Source organism: Theobroma cacao, unplaced genomic scaffold, assembly GCF_000208745.1.
Source record: "Theobroma cacao cultivar B97-61/B2 unplaced genomic scaffold, Criollo_cocoa_genome_V2, whole genome shotgun sequence".
NCBI classification, from domain to species: Eukaryota; Viridiplantae; Streptophyta; class Magnoliopsida; order Malvales; family Malvaceae; genus Theobroma; species Theobroma cacao.
This window is the reverse complement of record NW_017234738.1, coordinates 72,994-78,128: the sequence shown is the minus strand read 5'-3', so window position 1 is coordinate 78,128 and position 5,135 is coordinate 72,994. Positions and strand designations below refer to the sequence as shown.

General features: G+C 33.3%; 1 pseudogene; it reads right to left on the bottom strand.

Moving 5' to 3' along the window:
• Window positions 1-3,523: 3,523 nt before the first annotated feature.
• Window positions 3,524-4,897, bottom strand: LOC18612998 (annotated as a pseudogene).
• Window positions 4,898-5,135: the final 238 nt, after the last annotated feature.

The window sequence follows — 5,135 nt, the reverse complement described above, 5'->3', positions numbered from 1 at the left end:
GATAACAAACATTTTCTGTATTCCTTTTACTTTGTCCACCTTTATCTTTTCATATATCTCTTCACTATTCATCCACTTCTGGTGGGTATTCTTATTATCAAAATAATAATTTGTGTAACCACCACGATTGCGATAATTATGACGACCTTTTCGACAGCCATGATTACGACCACGACCACGGCTAGGGCCATAATTTCTAAATGATGTTGCATTCACTTCAGGGAATGGAGCAGAACCAGTTGGTCGAGATTCATGATTTTTCATCAATAGCTCGTTATTTTCCTTAGCCACAAAGAGACATGAAATTAGTTTAGAGTATTTCTTAAAGCCTTTTTCACGATATTACTGCTGCAGGAGCACGTTTGAGGCGTGAAAAGTAAAGAATGTTTTTTCTAACAAATCAGCATCAGTCACCTTTTCTTCACACAATTGTAGTTTAGAACTAACTTTGTACAATGCTAAGTTATACTCACTTACAGTTTTAAAATTTTGCAATCGTAGATGCATCTAATCATAACCAGCTTTTGGCAGAATTACTGTTTTTTGGTAGTCATATCTCTCCTTTAGACTTTTTCAAAGATCGACTGGATCTTTTATTATGAGATACTCAATTTTTAATCCTTCATGAAGATGGTGGCGAAGGAAAAAATTGCTTTTGCCTTATCCTGATTGGATGCTTTATTTTCTTCTTTGATTGTGTCTCCAAGACCCATAGCATCTAAATGAATTTCAGCATCTAGAATCCAAGATAGATAGTTCTTGCCGGTAATATCAAGAGCCACAAATTCAAGTTTTGTAAGATTTGACATTGTGATAGCTTAAAAGAAAAACGTAAATGTTAGTATTACACAATATATCGTAATTGGCAATCAAAACAATAAATTGATTGATGAAAAACAGTTAATATAAAATTGAAAATTGACTTATTATAAATTTGTAAAATTTGGGCAAAACATTGAAGTGATAATAGACAAAAATCACTTGAAGAAAATTTGAACTTCGATTTTGTGAAGCTTAAGTGTGAGAGAGAATCGTGCTGATAACGTGTTATGAAAAATAACTCAAAAGAACAAATAATGATAACTGAAAGAACAATTAAAGAAAAAAAATATTTAGAGAGGAGAAAAGAGATATTATTGAAGTGTATTTACAAATGAACTGAGGGGGCCTATTTATAGGCAAATAACCCCCTTATCTTGATACAATTTACAAGATGAAGATAATACTTAGAGATTAGATGGATTAAATTCTAATCCAATCTAATTTATATCAAATCTAGATATAGATAGAATAAATGGATATTCACAAAAATATTCATAACAGATTTTGAATTTGGGTGAAATTTATTGAAATTTTATTCTGATGAGATTACATTTACAAGTAGAAATTACAATATAGTAAAATATTACTCAACATTATGACATACTTATTACATGCTATAATAAATCAATCAACAAACTAGTGAATTGATAAAATTGGAGCAAAATTTTAGACTTACACTTGATGGAACCTTAACTTGTAACCTAGAAATACCTAAGTTTCTTCTTAGGTATTGAGACAAAACTTCATAAGTTAAAATTCATCGAAATTTTAAAAGGACAAATTTTAAGATTTCAAATAATATTTTAAGATAGGTATTAGCATGAATTACACTTTGGATTAGATTATCAAGGTGTAGATTAGAATATTTGATCGAGTAATGAATTGGATCCTTTTCTTCTCTTATTACAACAGGGTGAGTAGGAAAGTGCTGCTTGTAAACATGATATCAACCACCTTTCTTTTAAAATAAAAAAGTAATTTCAACAAACAAAAAGAAAAGTAAGGCATTATCAGGTGACTTTCGTTTATTTTTAAAGAAAAACCTCAAGGCTATAATACAACTGGATATGCAAATTAGTTTGCAAAATTTTCATCCACCGTTTGAGGGTTAATGGGTAAATTTATAATTTCATTTTAAGTTATATTTTTTTTATTTTTTATATTTTACTTTTAACATTTTTTTTTATTTTTTTTTAAAAAAGAAAGAATAAAAAATATATACCAAATATAGGCTTAATTGTCAGCTGAGCATGTTCTTTAATTTGTGGCCCATGACATAGATAAATTAATTAAGAAAGTTAGGTAAATGCACGCCAAAGCAATCACGAGAGTTTTCTGCTAAGATTGATTGCTGAAAGGGACGCACAACAATATTTCCAAATCATGCTTTGACGAAAGGCAAAATATTGGATATTTCCCATTCAACAAGCAACTTGTACCGAGGGCTCTTGAGTGGGTCAGTCAGTCCTTCGCAGGATGTCGCCCAATTTGAAATGGAAAGCCTTCCCTTTTAAGGTTCCACATTCTTTATCTCTGCTTAACCCAGCCAGTTCTGCTAAAAATAGGGATCACTTAAATTAATTTGGCTCATTAACATCATTTAACATATAAGGTTGTTTGGGATTTGTCTAGTCAAAAGACTATAAAGTATTAACCTAAAGTGGGAAGACCCAAGTTTGGGGGTGGTTTGAACTTAGAAGCTTGAAAGCTACCTTAGTCTATATCTATACAAAATGTTAGTCACTTTTATAGGTAGTACAAAGTTTTGTGTAAACTAGAGTACCGTTTTTAATTTGCCTAAATTTTAATTATATTTTCTTATAAGTAAAAATAAATTTATTAATTGTATCTGAATATTTCTTTCATTGTTTGATATAGTAGGATTCAAATATCCTTTTTCTAATTTCATAAAAAAACAGTTTATTAATTAATGGAGTCCTTATTTTGCTAAATTAACACAACATTGTAATCAAAAGTTGTCCTTAAAACTATAAAACATGAAAAACTTATTAATTTAACAAAGTAACATATTCAAAAATGTTGAGTTTTGAATCTACCCGTAATGAGTGAATTATCCGATTAATCATATATATATATATATATTCAAATAAATAAACCCACCACTCTACTAAAATTTATGAGGAGATATAGAGTTTAAAATTCACTCAATGTTTCTTCTAATATTTAAAGACAATATATCGGTATCACATTAGAAACGACAGATTTTCTATCCAAGTTTGGATTTATAAATAGCGCTTAGTAAAATGGTCATAACTCTATCTAGAAACCCCAAATGTCACACCGTTTGATGCGTCCGAAACTAGACTTATGGCGCTTTCCAACCATTTATCACTTGAAAATTTTTGCCTACTAGATTAATGTGGTTTTCTGTTTGAAGTACGAATGAGCGGTCGATCCCTGTGGCTCAAAAAAGGGGTTGCTCCCTATGTAAGAAGGATTGATCCCTGGGTTCCAGCATGAGTACAAATTAACTCTCAACCCGCCTGCTCCTATTTCCCTTCCCTCTCTTGTTCGTTACACCACTTTCTCTTTACACTCCCTCTTCATTTTCTTTCAATTCTCTCTCATTCCATTCAAGTTGAAGCTTTAAAAAAACTTGAATCTATGGTAAGATTTGACTTCCTTGAGCCTTGGATTTTGTAAATTTAGATTCTAACTTTCAAATTGTTTCCTCTTTCAAATGTTAGAGTTTTTACTTCCAATCTTCAAGTTCAGCTCATCAAAGTAAAGATAGCACGAATTTGAGCTATTAAGTTAATGGGTTTATGATTTTTTTTTTGAAAAATGCGATAGACATGCATGTATTTGATTCCTTTTGAGTTTTTCCCAGTTCACAAGGTGAGAATCCACCCAACTGTTGGCAGAATAAAGTAAAAGATTACACCATGTATAACCACCATGCTCAAGATTACATGGGCCATGTTTTCCTGTGTGAACTGGGGGGTTAGCGTGTACAAGGCAAAAGCTGAAATCTATTGTCTCATCATGAAGCTGAGGGAAAAAAGAGCCACAGGAAATCTCACCTCCTCTAACAGCCTCCAAAAAATGAATAGGATGGAATAAGTTGGTCATAAAATGCAAGTTGACATCGACGAGGTTTCTCCCCGGAAGCTATTTGAGCTTTGTAGGAATGGCCGTGATGACCTAACATTTCAATTAAGGCATTCTCAATGAATCCTGCTGTTTAAGAGGGATGCCTTCACGAAAGCTATCCTCTTCTTCATGCTTTAACGACCGAAAGGACAAAGAAGTTGTCAAACTTGGACCATCAACCATATCCTTGGTTTTTGTGAAGAAGAAAAGTTCCTGAAAGGATAGTCACAAATCCACACATCTCTGTTATAATCTGAGTTGGATTCTGCCTATCCCAATTCTTAAACATCATTACGCTAGCCAAAATGGTAAGTGGTGTGAACATAACATAGTATATAGGAGAAACAACGGCTGTGTTGAAAGTATCAAGTGCCTTGTTTAAATGATTCATTTGAATAAGCACACAAGTAACCACAACTAAAGTGAAGGCCCACGTTTGCGGCTACATAAGCTGGTTCATTCCTGAAAAGGTTAACTTCAAGGCTATACCAAGTGCTTTAACACTCATGACCGAAACGGAACCCACAAGAGAGCAAACTCCAATGTAAACCATAATGTGTGTTTGTCCATACCGTCGAACAAAGTGAAATATAAGTATAAAGACAGCTGTTAAGACCAAAGCTGTGTAAAAGAGAAACCCTGGCTCTGTAGCAAGATCCCAAACTTCTGTTACAGATTCAATCTGACGTTCTGGGGGAGCATGCAAAACAATTGCTGTAGAGCCCACCACGCACAAAACACAACCAAGAATTCCAAAAGTATGTAACTTTTCTCGTAAAATTATATGCGCAAGTGCCGCACTGATAATGATGCTGAGAGCACCTAGAGGAGTGACCAATATAGGTGGTGCAAATGCATAAGCTGCAAAATTAGCAATTTCCCCCACGACCGTTGTTATCATGCCGGCCCACCAAAGTGGCTCAAGCAAGTAAGAATACCCTCCATGGATTCCTTGGTTAGATTTAAGCTAGGAAGCCAAATTAGTTAGATTTATTTATGGATTTGCTAAATTCCAAATTTAGGAAGTGTAATTGAGATTATTATTGTTGATTGGTCATTACAGGACAACCATTGGAGCTCCAAGATTCCACAAGTGCTGTAGTCATGGTAGTCTGGTAGCTGGTGTTAGAAATCCAACCTTTGTCTGTGACTGGATTTACATTTAAAATTATTTTCATAATAAATATGCATGAAAGCTA